At 39.6% G+C, this 17049-nt stretch overlaps 1 pseudogene across 1 annotated transcript in view; it reads left to right on the top strand.

The window, feature by feature from the left end:
* Positions 1-17049, top strand: part of LOC308610974 (putative helicase senataxin) — a 61489-nt pseudogene that overhangs the window by 25717 nt on the left and 18723 nt on the right. Inside the window, exons 10-15 of the transcript in view lie at positions 6001-6174; positions 8491-8723; positions 9784-9951; positions 10631-10781; positions 15953-16054; positions 16244-16359. The product of the transcript in view is annotated as a putative helicase senataxin (transcript). The remainder of the gene's footprint in view (positions 1-6000; positions 6175-8490; positions 8724-9783; positions 9952-10630; positions 10782-15952; positions 16055-16243; positions 16360-17049) is intronic.

The following is a 17049-nucleotide window of genomic DNA, read 5'->3' as shown; positions in this document are numbered from 1 at the left end:
TGTATTTATTCAGCAAATATTTACTGACTTTATACTACCTGATAGTGTATGATTCTAGATGCTAGGTATGTAGCTGTGATGAAAACATAAAATTCCACCTTCGTGAAGCTTACATTTGACTTATTTTCATTTAGTCTATTATAAATGTATTTTCAGAGATAAATAATAATAGCATGTTCAGTGTTTGTAGTTATTCCATTGTAAGTGTATTCCATAGTTCTCTTTAACCAGTAATTTCTAGTTAGACATGTACATTACTTATGATTTTTTACTGTTACACTGAATAAATCCCTTTGCTAGATCAAACAGTGTGTGCATTTTAAGACTTTCGGTTCATATTGCCTCTGTCTACCAAAAAGAATACCATTTTCACTTCTGACATAAGAATGTAAGAATGTATCTCTTCTCATTTGCTAGTTTAAACTTATCCCCCAGTTTTATATGGAACATGTATCTCATTTGAAGTTGTAGTTTTTGTCCTCAAATCTTTATTGGTCTTTTATATTCTTGGGGGGGGGGGCGGATAATTGTCTGTTCATGCCTTTTGTCCTTTTTTTTTTTCTCTTAGGGAGGTTATTTTCTTACTTGTATGCATTGTTAATTTTTTTCAATTTCATTATTTGCTGTTCAGTTTCACATGCAGTTTTTGAGGCAGACAATTTTTATCTTCACATGTTCAAAAATACCGTATTTATTTCTTTACTGTTCAGTTGGTTTTAGAAATCAGATAAATACTTCCATATTTTCTTGTAGTAGTTTTATATTTCTTTCTAATATTTAAATCACTGATTTATCATCCATTTATCTTGATGGTATGATAGAATCACATAGCATTTACTCTTGTGTCTGACTTCTTTCACGTAACATGTCTTCGTAATTCATCAATTTTGTGTGCATCTTTGGTATTTTTTTCATTGCTGTGGTGGTATTTCAATATGTGACTGTGTCACAATTTTACTGTTGATGGACATTTTTATGATTATTATTTTAAAGAAGTTTTTTTTGTCAGTGCCATGCAGCTTGTGGGATCTTAGTTCCCCGACCAGGGATTGAACCCGGGCCACAGCAGTGAAAGCGCCGAGTCCTAACCACTGGATCGCCAGAGAACTCCCGTTAATGGACATTTTTTCAGCAGTTTAGGCCTGTGTGTCAGGGCTCTCCAAGTCCATGCCCAAGTTCAGTGATTCGCTAGGAAGACTCACAGGAATTATATTCCTGCTCATGGCTGTGACTTACTATGGCAAAAGGATACAAAGCAAAATCAGCAAAGGGAAAAAGGAAACCAGGAGCAAGTTTCCAAGAGTCATTTCCCAGCGAAGTCACACAGGACACACTTAATTTTCCCAGTAGTGGGCTGCGACAACCCATGTGACACATTATCTACCAGGGAAGCTTAGAGACCCAGTGCCTAAAACACCCTCTGCCTAGCCCACATTCATGACTTTCACAAGTAAAGTGGGTGTTTGACATAAGCTGTAGAGAAAAAATTTGGCAAACAGGTAAGGTACAGTGAGCCATTGTCATCAGCAAATGATGAGAGCTGTCTGGAAAACCAAGTTCCCAGATTCCAAGGGGGCCAACCTTGTAAGCAGGCCTTTCTAATGATAGCAGCCTCAGGCCTTCTTCTACACACAGCATTTTATGAATAATGCTATTATGGTCATTCATGTGTCTCTTCGTGTTATGCAAGGGCATTTTTGTGGAGTCTGTCTCCTGAAGTGGGTCTCAGAGTCTCAGGGTATTATGCATGAGCTTAACATGAGTAGATAATGCCAAGCTAGTCGTGCAGAATGACACACCCCACCAGCGTATGGAAGTCACGTTGCTCCATGTCTCTGCCAACACATTTGTGTTGATTGTGCTGTTCATTTTAGCCATTGTAGTGTGTGTGTATTGATGGCCATTTGTGGTTTTATTTTGTAATATCCTGGCTATCAGTGAGATTGAGCACCTTCTCATATATTTAGTAGATGCTCAAGTAACCTCTCTAGGGAAGCACCTATTAAAGACTCTTGTTCATTTTCTGTTAGTTGTCTTTTCCTTACTGATTTGTAGCAAGTTCTTTATGCAATCTGGATATAAACCATCCTCCCACTTTGGCTTGCATTATGTCTCTCTTAGTGATGTCTTTAAAATTCTTATTTTATTCTTGTTTAGACTTTATTTTTTAACATAACAAATGCATCTGTGTATTTTTTATGGTTAATGGTCTGTGCCAAAGGTTTAAGAAACCTTTCCCTGCTGCAGGTCATAAATATATTATCTTAACATCTAGAACAGGTGTCAGCAAACCACAGCTTGCAGATCTACCCTGTATCCTGTTTTTATACTGCCCAAGAGTAAGGTTCTTACATTTTTTTAAGCTTTTGAAGAAAAGATGATGATGAATATGCAACAGACACCATGTGTAGCCTGCAAAGAAAAATCTGGCTCTTTACAGAAAGTTTGCCAATCCCTTTTCTAGAGGCTTCGCTGTTTTGCCGACCTGGAATGGATTTTGTACACGAGTAAGATGTAGGGGCCATGTTTCATTTTTTTTCCCTAATGGAGATGTAATTACCCCAGTAGTGTTTATTGAAAAGATTATCCTTTCTCCATGGTCTGCAGTGTCATATTTGTTACAAATCTAATGTCCATTTAATGCACTCGCCTTTTTCTGGACTCCTTTCTTCTTTGTTGGATCATTTGCCTACCTTTCTGCCCATATCACATTGCTTAATTTTACTTAATTAAGCTTTATTATAAACATTAATGAGCAAGTCTGCTTACCTTGTTTGGCCTTAAGAGTACGTTGGCTATTCTTGTCCCTTTGCGTTACCATGTAAGTTTTAGAGAAAAAAAAGATGTGGACATTTGTTAAGAATTGACATCTTTCTAATACTGATTTGAAAACGATACATACTGTCAGTTATTTAGGTTTACTTTCAGTAATGTTTTACAGTTTTCTAGGGAGAGGTTTTGCAGATCATCATTGGTTAGATTTTTTTTCTTTTGGTGTCATAATTATTTAAGTGACTATCTCTAATAGAGATGGACCTAAAAATTCATAGTGTTTTTGCTGATAATTCATTATTTTGTTGCTAAAGTATGAACCATGATTTCTTAATATTAGATAGCTAGACAGTGTTCAAGTTTTCCGTTTCCTCATAAAGAACAATTTATTTCAGCCTGCTTGAATTAAGATCCAAGTTAGGTCCACTCACTGACATTGTTAATATGTCTTCTTCAATTACAATTGTCTCCTTCATGGATCCCTCCCGCTTTGTAATTTATTTTTTGAAGAAATTGTGTTGTTGACCCTGTAGAATTACAGGGTCTGTGTCTGTGTCTTGCTGATAGCATCCCCCTGGTGGTGTTTAGTATGTTTTTCAGTCCTTTGTACTTTTTGTAAATTGATAGTTGGATCTAGAGGCTTGATCAGTTTCATTTGACCTAATATTTTTGGCAAAACTAGTTCATAGCTGAGGTTGGTGTGTTCCTTTATCAGGAGGTGCTTGATCTCTAATTTCTCTTTTTGTAATACTTATAACCGTTGATCCTTAATGCCTAGATTAATTATTTTACTAAAGGATACAAAATGGTGATATTTTTATTTGATCATTTCTTCATTTATTTGCTATTGTAGTTCTGTAAAGAAAAAGTGCTCTATTTTATTTGATTACTCAGTAGTATACTTTATAAAGAAGGGTAGAATAAGTATTGATACTTGACTCCTGACCAGTTTTCAAAATAATGACTTAATTCTCTGCAAGTGCTGGGTTGACCAGTGAACTTTAAAAAAATGTTTTTTCGTTATGAACACATGGACTTAAATACACTTGTTTCAAGTCTTTGTAATTGGTTTCTTCAAGTTGGCTCCTGAGCCCTTTAGACAGGCTAGTCTTTGAGAGCTTTCTTGCTACCTGATGTAACCGATACCATCTATATGTTTTATCCTGTATGTGAGCTTTCAATTTTCTAAGTAGCCGTAGTATCTTTGGGTAGAAAAAGTTATTTCAAGATCAGTATTGGCATGTTATATGCTGTTTACAAGTAATACATGTAAACATAAGGATACAGAAAGGTTAGAAGAGGAAGATTGGAGAAAGCTACTCATGCAAACCCAACTAAAAGAAACTTGTTTTGCTCTGTTAATACCAGACTAAATAGACTTTACGGCAGAAGAGCATTATTTGAGATTAAAAGCGAGTATTTCACAATGATAGCAAGTTCAGTGAACAGAAGATAGGACCATTTTGAATACCTAATAAAATATATAAAGAAAAAACTGATAGAACTAGAGTGTACTCTTTACATATATGTGAGACCTTTGAACCATTCATTTTTTCTTTTCTTTTAGTTTGGAAATTATACGTCAACTTGTACCTCTTTTGCCATTTAGTAGTTTAGGTGAACACTTAGAGCGTACATGATTCAAAGTTTACAGATTTCATCGATACTTTAAGTGTCTCCATAGATAAGGCAAAATCTTAAAAAACTTTAACCCTGTTTATCTGTTCCACTTTGTATATTATTATTGTTACGTATTTTAACTCTATATTTTAAACTGTGTTATACATACAGTTGGTCCTCTGTATTTGCGGGATTTGCATCATCGGATTCAAGCGTTGATTGAAAATATTCAGGGAAAAAAAATTCCAGAAAAACATGTTTGCTATGCACCAGCACCTATTTACATACCACTTATGTTGGATTTACAACTATGTCCATAGCGTTTGCATTGTATTAGGTATTATAAGTAATCTAGAGATGATTTAAAGTGTACTGGAGGATGTGCGTGGGTTATATGCAAATACTATGCCGTTTTACATAAGGGACATGAGCATCTGAGGATTTTGGTGCCTGCGGGAGTCCTAGAACCAATTCAAGGACTGTACTCTGTGTAGTGCCTTGTGCAGCCCTTTTTTGTTTGTTTGTTGATTCTAGTAGTTCATGTATTCTCTCCTGGTGCTTTGCTTATTTCTAATATGTTGGTCATTGTCTTTGGAAAGCTATTTAAAAAATAATCAGGGGCCTAGGATGATAGGATGTCCTCTTCCAGAGAGGATTTTTCTTTGCTTCTGCCAGGATTCTGGGAGTACTAGCAATGTGGGATCAGCTTAAAGGATTGAGCTTTCCTGAAGTACTCGGGTGAATTGAAGCTGCCTTCATTGTTGGGTGTAGTCCTTCATGGTCCCTACCTGAAGCTTGAGGGCTACCAGGATGCCTACTTTATCTATGCAGGCCCTGGACTCCAGTTTTTGTCTCTTTTTTTGTACAAGGCTATCCCAGGTACTGCTCAAATTCCTGGCTGCCACTCCCTGAAGAGTTCAGATGTTTCTAGGGAAAATACTGGGCTGACCCTTACGGATCTCCACCTTGTTCTGGATCTCAACAGAGTGATTCTTCATTGTTGTATTTGCTCTCTGATGCCTTCAAATAGACATTTCTTACATGATGCATTTTTAAAATTCTTTTTTGACTTAGTAGTTCAGTCTACTTAATCCTAGTACTTCGTGCTTTGGTTCAGTATGTTGCTGCTGGATTTGGCAGTTGGTACTGAACTTTTTTTAATTTTAGAGCTTGCTCTGTTTTCCCAGCCCCATTTATTTTACTACTGTCCTTTCCCCCTTGTTTGAAATGCCACTAGTAGGCTCAAAATTCTTACGTGTACATGGATCTGTTTCCAGATTTTCTCTCGGGATTTTGAAAGCAGGGCACAAAAGTGAAAATTCCTTGATTAAAAACTAAGGTAAACTTCAAGGAAAAGAAATGTATTAGCTACTTTTGAATATTATGACTTCATCTATTTTGGCTTTGTAGCAGGTTTTAAGAAGACTTTTATAATGCTGTGTGATCAATATTTGTCAATGCTGACTAGCTTAGACTATCATTTTGAAGTATGTACAAAGTCCGCTAGTGCTGTATACTTGCTTGAACTTAGTACAAGCGTTTAATATCCTTTAATCTCATGTAAAATAATTCTGTTAGAATAAATGCTGGCTTCTTCTTGTGTTATAGTTTATCTTGAGGAATGTGAACTAGCTAAACAGCTTCATCCAAAGGAAAATGATTTGGTGTTTTTGGTTCCTGAAAGACTAAATGGAGAGAAGAAGGATATAGAGAGACATCGCCTGCAAGTTCCCCGTGAACATTACTGTGGCTATGTTCATACGTTCCGCCGCACTTCAGTCAGTAAGTACCTAATGAGACATGGAAGAGAAATCTGTCAGCAGCTCATCTTTTCATCTCCCTCTAAATTAGGCTTTACTAGCCATGTATTTGCTATACATTTACCAGCCCTCTATTTGCTGTCCATTTACCAGATGTATGTTTGCTCTATGTTTACCAGACTGTATTTGCTAGGTTGATTACTTACCATTCAGAGTCCTCTTTTAGTTTTTCTAGACTCAGCTGGAAAAGGCCCAGCACGTACTGCTTTAGACTTAGGATTTTAAAGCTTTCTTTTGTAATGTCTTCTCCTTCTAGTAAATTCCTTCATCTGTCAGTGTGTTTGTTATAAAACAGACAGTTTGCAAACCATCTGTTTGTTAAATCACATTCCAGCCTTGGTTTGGGGGCTAATTATTGATGAGCAGACCAAACACAGAACTAATTGTAAGGCAACTGGAGGGGTTTACTGTTTCATCACTCCCATCCACTGTGGTGTAGGGACTTCTCTCCCTAAGGTAGCATAACAAAAATAATGTTAGCTTGAATTTAAGGACTACTGACTGTGTGCCAGCCAGTGTGCCCTGTCCTTCCTGTACACATTTATCATCTTCTCCCAGAGCCCTGCAAAGCAGAATGGTTTGTTCCCTGCTCATTGGGAAATCAGAGTTCAGGGATGTTAAGTAACATATCCAAAGGCATCCTTACTATTAAACACTCGGTCCAGAATTGAAACCTAATTTTGTTTGACTACGAAGTCCACATGCTTGATATATGCCAAGCTGCCTTTTTGACATTGCTGCTCTCTTAGTCTCTGTTATGGGAAGCAAATATGTGATCATTATTCCTTCCCCTTTTTGTATCATATCTTAAAAATAGCAACAAAGCTCTTAGAGTTTAACATCGTGCCGCATCATAACTGGTGTGCCATGTCCACTATTGTGTGGTCAGAGCTCAGTTCTTTGTGCAAGATGCATTGAGCACCAGGGATATCTAGCTTCATCTGTGCTTTCAACTCTTACAAGTGGTTACATTTGCCAAAGTTCTGTTTCTAAGATTTAGCAATGGTTTCTGTCTCCTTCCCGGAACTCCTCATGCATCCAACTACCTGACGTCTCCATTTGGAGATATTAGACATTTCAAACCTACTCCAAAAGGAAGCACTTGATTTACTGCCTGACATCTGCTGTTGCTCCGTTTTTTCCCAACTCAGCATGTGGGACCTCCATCCCATTCTTCCAGTTGCTCAGCCCAAAACCTCAGAGTCATCCTCGAGTCCTGCTTTCCCTCGCACGCTCCATCTAATGCATCAGGAAGTCCTGTCGGATCTTCCTTGGCCATATATCCTACATCCAAGTGCCACCTCTCCTGCTGCCTCCTGGCCCACGTGACCATTCACTTTTACCTAGATTTTAGCCTCTTAAGTTGTCTTCTTGTGCTTTTTCCATTGCAGTTTATTCTTCATTCGCGATAAGTGATTCTTTTACTGTGTGACTTAGCGTGTGTCACTTACCTGCGCGGAGCTGTCCTGTGCTCTTGACCTGACTCAGAGTCATGTTCAGAGTGGTTAACTGCAGAGCCCTCTGAAGTGTAGCTGCATTTACCGTCTTGGTCTTCTAGCTCGCTTCTCCCTGCTTTTCCTTCTAGCCATTCTGGCCTTCTCCCTGTTGTGAAAATAATCCAGGCACCTCGCTGCCCCATTGTCTTTGCAGTTGCTGATTCTCTGCCTGTAACCCACTTTCCCCGGTTACGGGCATGGCTCACTCACTTAATGCCATGGCTCTGCTCAAATATCATATCAGGAAAACCTCCCCTGACTCTCCTGTCTACCACAACACTCCCTCACAACCCTCATCACTTCCTCATCCCCCTTCTCGGCTTTCTTCCTAGCACTTACCATCACCTGACATGTTTATTTGCTTATCTGCCCCCTTCTTCTAAAAAATAAGCCTCCAGAGGACAGGAATGTTGCCTGGTTCTTAGGAGGCAGTCAGTAGATACTTACTGAGAAAATTATTTAAATGATGTATAAAAAACATGTTACAGGGCTTCCCTGGTGGCGCAGCGGTTGAGAGTCCGCCTGCCGATGCAGGGGACATGGGTTCGTGCCCCGGTCTGAGAAGACCCCACGTGCCACAGAGCGGCTAGGCCCGTGAGCCATGGCCGCTGAGCCTGCGTGTCCGGAGCCTGTGCTCTGCAACGGGAGAGGCCACAACATTGAGAGAGGGCTGCATACCACAAAAAAAAAAGTTACAAAACACCTTGTTCTGAATAACCTTTTTAACTGGACACTGTTACTCACTGGTAACTGAAATTGCTTTTTCTCCTTCTTGATAATAGTGCGTAATGGGAAATCTGAGTGTTCCCTTTCCATCCAGACTCAACATAATTTACCCGTCAATTTAAATGAATTCGTGAAATGTCTTGTAATCAGCTCTCTGGTGACTACACAGAGGAAGTTGAAAGCCATGTCTTTGCTGAGTGGTCGGAACCAACTGGCCAGAGCCGTTCTGAATCCAAACCCCATGGACTTCTGTACAAAAGATTTACTAACTACAGCATCTGAGAGAATTGTGAGTGACAGTCATTTGATAACAGGGAAAGTCAGAACATTTCATGTCAAGATGTTAAAGCATGTTATTTTTATCTGTCACACATTCCCTGTTGTCTACAACAAAGACATAGTCACCATGTGTGCCCAGTGACGTTTTTAGTGCTTAGTTTTCTTTAATATTGCAAAGTAGTTCTTTGTGTTAAGTTAGTCAGCTTACCTCAGGAAAAAAGGTAGAGTCCAAAAAGGAATTGAAAACATGCTTGCAGAGCAGCATTAAAATGTGAGGTGAACATCCTACTTAACTGTTTGTTAGGTAATTAAATACAGGAGTAAGAGGAGGTTTAATGGAATGACTTTTGCATTTGAATGATCAGTGGAGCATTGACTGGTACTGTTGTCAGTGTGACGACGAAGTTGTGATTTTTGTGTGAACACATATTTCTCATTGTTGTAAGAGTTGGGTGTAAGTTCCAGGAAATTAACACAGAGACAGGCGGAAGGAAAGGAATGTTATTTGAACCCCTGTCTTGTGTTAGGACTTTCATATGCATTTTCTCAGTCAGTTCCCACCCTCTAAGGAATCCCAGATTTAATGATTGTCAAAGCCTGAAGCCCAGAGAGGTTAGGAGTTTAGAGACCTAGCTTTTGAGTGAAACTGAGGTGTAGACTCAGATCTGACCCCAAATCCCTGTTGTTTTGACTGTATCACTTGTGTTAGCAAAGGAAGTCTTGGAATGTTTTTACTGTCTAAAGAGAGGATTGACTAAAATGGGAAGAACCACGGAATAAAAAGAAGAAAAGTACAAAACAGTTTATTGTGATCATCTTTATAAGAATCACAAATAAAAATATAGTTGTTGTGGTTGTAGTTGGACTGAGGCCTGTAGACTCATCAGTAGCTCTTTCCAGTAGTGAAAGTGGTTCTTAGATTAAGGGTCATTTTGGGGTTTTGCCTGATCATCACCAAAGCTTCTGTCTGACAAAGGTCAGCAGCAGTTCAAACAGATGTCTTCCACTCTCTCGCTCTCCTGTGCCATCCCAGGAAGAACCGCTCGTTCTCACTAGTGTCTTTTGTATAGATTGCCTACCTAAAAGATTTCAATGAAGACCAAAAGAAAGCGATAGAAACTGCATATGCCATGGTGAAACACTCCCCAGCAGTTGCCAAGATCTGTCTGATTCATGGACCACCCGGGACAGGAAAATCAAAAACCACTGTGGGCCTCCTGTACCGCCTACTGACAGAGGTAGAGTGTGCACGAGGGCATCTGTGCCCTTAATTGAGTATGTTGTTTTACTTTAACGTGTAAATAAGTACTAAAGTGTGTTTTTCCCTTCACTTCTGTGTATCTTTTGGATACTGTGTGGAACTATATCAGATAAAGCGGTAGCAGAGGTAGAGAAGGTTATAAGAACTAAAAGGAACAGAAAATGTTATCTTGTGTGAAACTAATTCTATGGGCTAGAATAGTGGTCTTCGGGCTTTATTATAGGTCACGGCTAATCCCAGGAGACAATCTTGAATGTATTCCTGGGTTACATTTTGGATTGAACATTGAATAAAATAAGTGGATAGTAAGGTAAGGCTCAGAGAAGTTAGATTTTATGCCAGAGTAATTTTTTTTTTTTTTCGGGCACACCATGCGGCATGTGGGATCTTAGTTCCCCGACCAGGGATCAAACCTGGGCCCTTGGCAGTAAGAGCACTGCGTCCTAACCACTCGTTGGCCAGGGAATTCCCGGCCAGAGTAATTTTTTAACATCAGTGTAAGATGTAGGTGCTTTTATTTACTTTTAACTATTTATTAGGGGAACTTTCAAATATATGTGACAGTAGAGAAGAACTATAACACTGCACAATAGAGCTTATCAGTATTGTTTGTTTTTTTTGTTTGTTTGTTTATTTGTTGCAAATTGTCGAACCAGAGGAGGGGGCATTCAGATGAGAACTCCAATGCCAAAATCAAACAAAACCGTGTCCTTGTGTGTGCACCTTCCAATACAGCTGTTGATGAACTTACGAAAAAAATTATGCTTGAATTCAACGAGAAGTGTAAAGACAAGAAGAATCCTTTAGGTATGATACTTATGTGGGCTTTTCATTTGTTTTTGTTTTCAGTGTTTAGTGTGGTAACTTTGAATGACAAAGAGCAAGCCAGTTCTGGTCATTTTTTCTACTTGAGGCTGTGGCCCATGTGTACTTACTGCTTTGTTTACTGAATATTTTGGAGCATTTATTCTGTGCCAGGCCCTGTGCCGTTTGAAACACCTTAGAGCAGCCCTTGATTCAGTTGTGTAGGGGTTAGGGAAGACTTTTAGAGGAAATGATATCTAAGATGAAACTTGGAAGAGCAATGAGGAAGTGAAGTGGGGAGAGGACTCTGGTGGAACTTACTGTACATAAAAAGGACCAGAAGCCAGAGAACCGTGGATGGTTCAGTCTAGCTAGAATATAACGAGCTCCACCAAGGCAAGGGCTTTTAAAAATGTGTTCATTGTAGTAACCCCCGTGCCTGGAACAGTGCCTGGCACTCAGTTGGGACTTAGTAGATGTTTAGTGACACAAAAGCTAGAGCAGTCATCACTTATGGTTACCGAGTGCTCACTATGTGTCAGTACTCAGAGTAATCCTCTGAGCCATGCAATAAATAACCTATCTACATTTTATAGGCGGAGAAGCTGAGGAGTTGAGATGTAAAGTATACCACAGGGACAAATCTTTTCAGTACAGTTGACAGATTGAAGAGCATTGCCACCGAGGATTCGGAATGCTTGAGCGAATGTGTAAAGTCATTTCTGTGCACTTAACCTTAACACCTCCTCTCACACCAGCCATCCTGAGTGGCGTGGTTATGGCTCTGGGTCGGGCTGCTCTTCTAAGCACATGTATCTCATCTTCCCTAAGCAAATTTTATTTTCCTTGATGTTACCTGGCAGTGACCTAAATCAGTTAAGATTCAATTAGGCTTCAAATAATAGACACTCCAACTACAGTGGCTTAACTATGATAGAAGTTTATTTCCTTCTTACTCAGAAGCCCAGAGATGGGCAGCTGAGGGATGATACTGGCGTGATGACTCTACTTCCGAGTCTTCAGAGACCTAGGGTCTTTCTACCTTGTTGCTGCACTACGTGGGACCCCCCCACTCCCTAGTGCACCTCATGGTCAGAAACAGCTGCTCCAGCACCAGTATTCCCATCTAGCAAGTGCAAGGAAAAAGGGACAGATATACTAGCTGTGCTTTAAGGAAAGTTCTGAGACGCTGCCAGTAGCACCTCTGCTTATTTCCTTTTGGCCAGAACTTAGTCCCGTGGCCACACCAGCTGCAGGAGCAGCCAGGATGTGTCGTCTGTCTTCGCAGGAATCACACATATTTCCCCTTTTATTGCACATGTATTAGCTACATCTAGAGGTCATTTGCTTTTAAAACTGAAAATGCATTGTGAACGGCAACTTTTCTACTCACCATTATGTTTGTGAGAACTATGACTTTATGTATCGCTGTATATGGATACGGTCATTCATGTTAACTGCTATAGGGTGTCTCATCTATGAGTGCACAGTTCATTCGTTATCCATTGATAGAAATGTAAGTTCTTTCCCTTTTTTTTTTTTGTTATTTCAAACTTAATTCCTGTACTTGTGCCTGTTTCTCCAGTGCAGGATGAAAACGTTTACTGCAGTGACTGAGTTGTATTGTGTTGTACTGTACAGCAGCTGAAGGGAGTACACTGGAGTACTGTGTTCTTACTCACGTCTCCTGAGTATTCATACAGGCTGCTAGGGCAGTGCTTTCACACTGTGGCTTGTGACCAGTTAGTGGATTGTGAAATCAGTTTAGGGAGATCAGAACCAGCATACTTACACAAGATAAGATAGAACAGAAGAGAACAGAAAAGATTAGAGTGTAGGTAGTGAGGGGTAAAGTATTGTATTGTGAAACCTGTTTTATTGGTGAGGTATGAGTGTGCTGGCTTTCAATGTGAAGTGTACCTCATACTATAGATCACGGTCAAAAGAGTTTATAAAAACACTGGTCTAGTGTATATATACCTAGAAATGAGAATGCTGGGTTGAAGGATTTGTGCTGATTCTAGATAGTGCCCGGTTCTGCTCCAAAGTAGTTGTATCAAATTATACAACCGAGAACAGTTCCCGCGTGGTTTTCACTTTCCTTTCCCTGAGGGAGGGTAATAAGCCCTTTTTCAGGTGTGGGCTGACAACACGAGAAGGCTGGGACGAAGGTGGCACAAGTGTAGTGTCTAGGTTGGATTTTTAATATTTTTGTTAGAGAGAAAATGACATCTCTTGTCAGTAAAGACGGCTTTTTTCTTCTTATTCAGTACTTTCATTTCTGCTTCTTTTCACTGTGTCCAGTGGTCCTGGGTGTCCTTTACAGAAATACCTTGGACATCTCACCATTAAGTGTGATGTTTGTTCCTGGGGTTTGGTATATACGCTTTTATCAGGTTAAAAAAGTCCCCACCTAATTAGAGTTTTTTAATGAATGGGTGTTGAATTTTACTGCATGCAGATTTTTTTCATTCATATACCCCTCCCCCTCACCATATGGCAGTGCAAGCACAGAGTCCTAACCAGGGAATTCTGCTTTTCTTTTCTTTCTTTCTTTCTTTCATTCTTTCTTTTCTTTCTTTTCCTTTCCTTTTTTTTTTTTTTGTGTGTGGTACGCTGGCCTCTCACTGTTGTGGCCTCTCCCGTTGCGGAGCACAGGGTCTGGACGCGCAGGCTCAGTGGCCATGGCTCCCGGGCCTAGCCGCTCCACGGCATATGGGATCTTCCCGGACTGGGGCACGAACCTCTGTCCCCTGCATCGGCAGGCAGACTCTCAACCACTGCGCAACCAGGGAAGCCCCTTTTCTTTTCTTTCTTTTCTTCTTTCTTTCCATACCCCGAGTCTTAAGGGATCTGAGTTCCCCGACCAGGGTTTGAAACCAGGCCCATGGCAGTGAAAGTGCCGAGTCCTAACCACTGGACTGCCAGGGAATTCCCTACAATGCTTTACTAATTTGAAAATATCTTTGATTCCTAGAATAAGGTCTGCTTGGTTGTGTACTATGATTTTTTTACCACATTGCTGGATTGCTATTGATTTTTTTAACTGACGGCAGCCTATAATTTTTCTTTGTCATATCTTTGGTTTTAGTATTGAAGTTATACAGACTTTAAAAATGAAGTTATACAGGGCTTCCCTGGTGCCGTAGTGGTTGAGAGTCTGCCTGCCGATGCAGAGGACATGTGTTCGTGCCCTGGTCCGGGAGGATCCCACGTGCCACAGAGAGGCTGGGCCCATAAGCCATGGCGGCTGAGCCTGTGCGTCTGGAGCCTGTGCTCCACAATGGGAGAGGCCAGAGCAGTAAGAGGCCCGTGAACCACAAAAAAAAAAAAAAAAAAAAAAGAATTTATACAGACATTTATTTGGGATGTTTCATATATGACAGGGAATTACCTGTTACTTGAAGGTTAATTTGTTTTTAGTGTTGTCTTTTGGGGGGCTTCTTGTTTGTTTGTTTTTTGTCTGTTTTTTGACAGATGGGTAAGTTTCTGTGTGCTGAATGTCTTTAATTGTTGGTTTATTCAAGTTTTCTACATTTGAGTGAGTTTTGCTAATTCATATTATTCAAGAAGAATCTCCACGTCACCTTAGGTTTTCAAATATATTGGTATAACATTGTTCACTGTATTCTCATTTTTAAAATCTCAACTGTATTTTGGTTGGGTCACCTTTGTCATTCTCTGTATTATGTGTTTAGGCTCTAAGTCCACATGTGGCATGGGCCTATAGTTGGAAAGTCCTAGAAGAGAGTTTTTTTTCCCAGCTAAGCCCAGGCCAAGATAGATTCATGTCGTTTTCATCCCTCCACCTCTTCCATGCCCTCTTGCTTTCTAGTGGACGTTAAAATCCAAGCCCCCATTGTAAAATTTCTATATGTTGATTGGAATGGTAGTTTTGCTGATGTAGATATTTGTCAAACTCTGTAGAACTAAGGATTTTTAAATCTCTGCATTTGATTGTATGTAAATGAAAAAACAAACACCTAAGCATCTAGAGAGTGACCAGCCCTCACCCTGTTCCCTCCAGGGAAGCCACAGCAGCTCAGGGGCTTTCACCTCTGTTTTTCACCTTTCTCTTTGTTTTTGGCCCCTAGGAATTTCTCTTACATCCTTCTGAGCTCACCCTGCAATTTAAAGGATGTCTGTTTTAATTTCTGGAGCATTTTTAGATGCTTATAGTGGCTATAAATCTCATCCACCTTTCTGGTAGAAACACAAGTTAGCAATTTTGACACCTTCAAGTAAATGTTGGTCAGAGAAGATGGCTTCACATTTTAGAAGAATGAGCTGAACTAGGAACAAAAATATGTGTGAACAGCTGTATAATGAGTTCATTTATTCATTCAGTGTATGTTTATTGTACTTACGTGCCAGCTGCGCTTCTAGGCTGTGACCAAAACAAAACCTGGTTCTTATGGGACTTGGATTCAGTGGAAGGAGATAGCAAACAAGTATGTGATGTGTCAGATTGGGATAAGTGCTAATAAACGCTGCATGATTGCTATAGTTTAGTAGTTCAGTGAAGCAGTGGGAGACTTTTAGATTAAATAATATCTGAAATGTGCTAACCTAAAATTAAAATGTGGTTAATAAACCAGTTAAATGATGCTGACAGTTTTTGGAATTACCATATTCCAGAATTTCCAGCATCTTGTGTCCCTTAGATCCTGGAGTGGCATTGTGATGTGGAACAGTGTTTCAAAACCGTGGTTCTCAGTATTCTGCAGAAAAGCATTTGATGGTCCTGTAAGATTCTGTTTGGGGAATTCAGACCTGCATTAATAGAGAAAAGTCTTCATCTTCGAAATATCCTATGGTCAAGAAATTTGTTTTATTTTCACTCGCCATTTCCCAAATACATTTTACCATGGAGTGATGTATAGAACATAGTTTGAGAAGCATTAGTGTAATAGAATCTCAACTCTGCAGTGTACTGCTTGTGCAACCTCAGTAGCTTTTATTAGGTGGAAATAAATCCTTGCCTTATAGGATTCTTATGAAGCAAATCTAAAAGAATGTGTGTGGAACCTCTAGCGCAGTTCCAGGTATTTGGTTGATTAATAGTTCATGTTAGCTCCTTTCTCTGATTGTTAATATATTTGCTTAGAAATAATTATTATGTACAGAAATTGACAGCATTCTTATTAACCTCTAAGTGTGACTTCTATCAACAGGAAACTGTGGAGATATAAATTTAGTACGTCTAGGTCCAGAAAAGTGTATTAATACTGAGGTCCTAAAATTCAGTTTGGAGAGCCAAGTTAACCACAGAATGAGTAAGTACTGAATAAAGGTATATATAAATTGATTTCTGTTTCTTTTTGTATGGTAGAAAATGGCATGGGCATTAAAGGTAATTTGGAGACCCTAGAAGTAGTCTAGTTTTGAAAGCTAGTTTTCCTTCTCATTTGTATGCATATGTGTGTATTTGTTAGAATCAACAGCTTTTTATCTTTTTTTTAAAGAAAAAGACTTACCTTCTCATATTCATGAGATTCACAGAAGAAAGGAATTTCTAGATCATCAACTAGATGAACTTTCTCGCCAGCGTGCTTTATGCCGAGGTGGAAGGGAACTACAGGTATCTAAACATGTCTTGATCAGTGTTTTTTAAAAGCTCATAGATAAACTAGTTGGTGAGTATTTGATGCCATTCTTTCATTGTGGAATAGCATAATTTGTGTACAAAAATGTACACAGAGATGGTATGCCTTACATTCGGGGTTAACCTTTTTTTAAAAGAACAAGATAGTAAATATTTCAGACTTTGCAGGCCACGTGCAGTCTGTTTTAGCCACTGAACGCCACTGTTAATAGCATGAAGGCAGAGTAGATAACACGTAAGTGATGCCCCAAGGGTTGGCCTGCTTAAGCAGAAAGCGTACCTGCAGTACTCTGAACAGAACTGAATCATACACACTATTAAGAATTTATTGGACTTCCCTGGTGGTCCAGTGGTTAAGAATCTGCACTTACACTGAAGGGAGCTCAGGTTCGATCCCTGCTCAGGGAACCCTAGTTCCTCATGAGCATCCCTCATGCTGCACAGGGTGGCCACAAAAAATAAAAGAATTTATCAAATTAGCACCTACTGATTGAAGCATGGGGTGCTGGTTGTCGGGTTGCTGGACAATGAGCTGATGTTTAAAAACAGACCACAAGAGAAAGCGAAATAGAGAAGTTTATTTTCACAGGTCTTGAGGAAGGTATAAGGCATGTCTCGTGGGGCATGACAGGCAGGTCAAGGGAGAGTGCAGACAGAGAGAGGCAG

The sequence above is a fragment of the Mesoplodon bidens genome (genome assembly GCF_964165515.1).
Source record: "Mesoplodon bidens genome assembly, contig: HAP1_SCAFFOLD_186, whole genome shotgun sequence".
Classification (NCBI taxonomy): domain Eukaryota; kingdom Metazoa; phylum Chordata; class Mammalia; order Artiodactyla; family Ziphiidae; genus Mesoplodon; species Mesoplodon bidens.
This window is presented reverse-complemented; position numbering and strand designations above follow the sequence as displayed.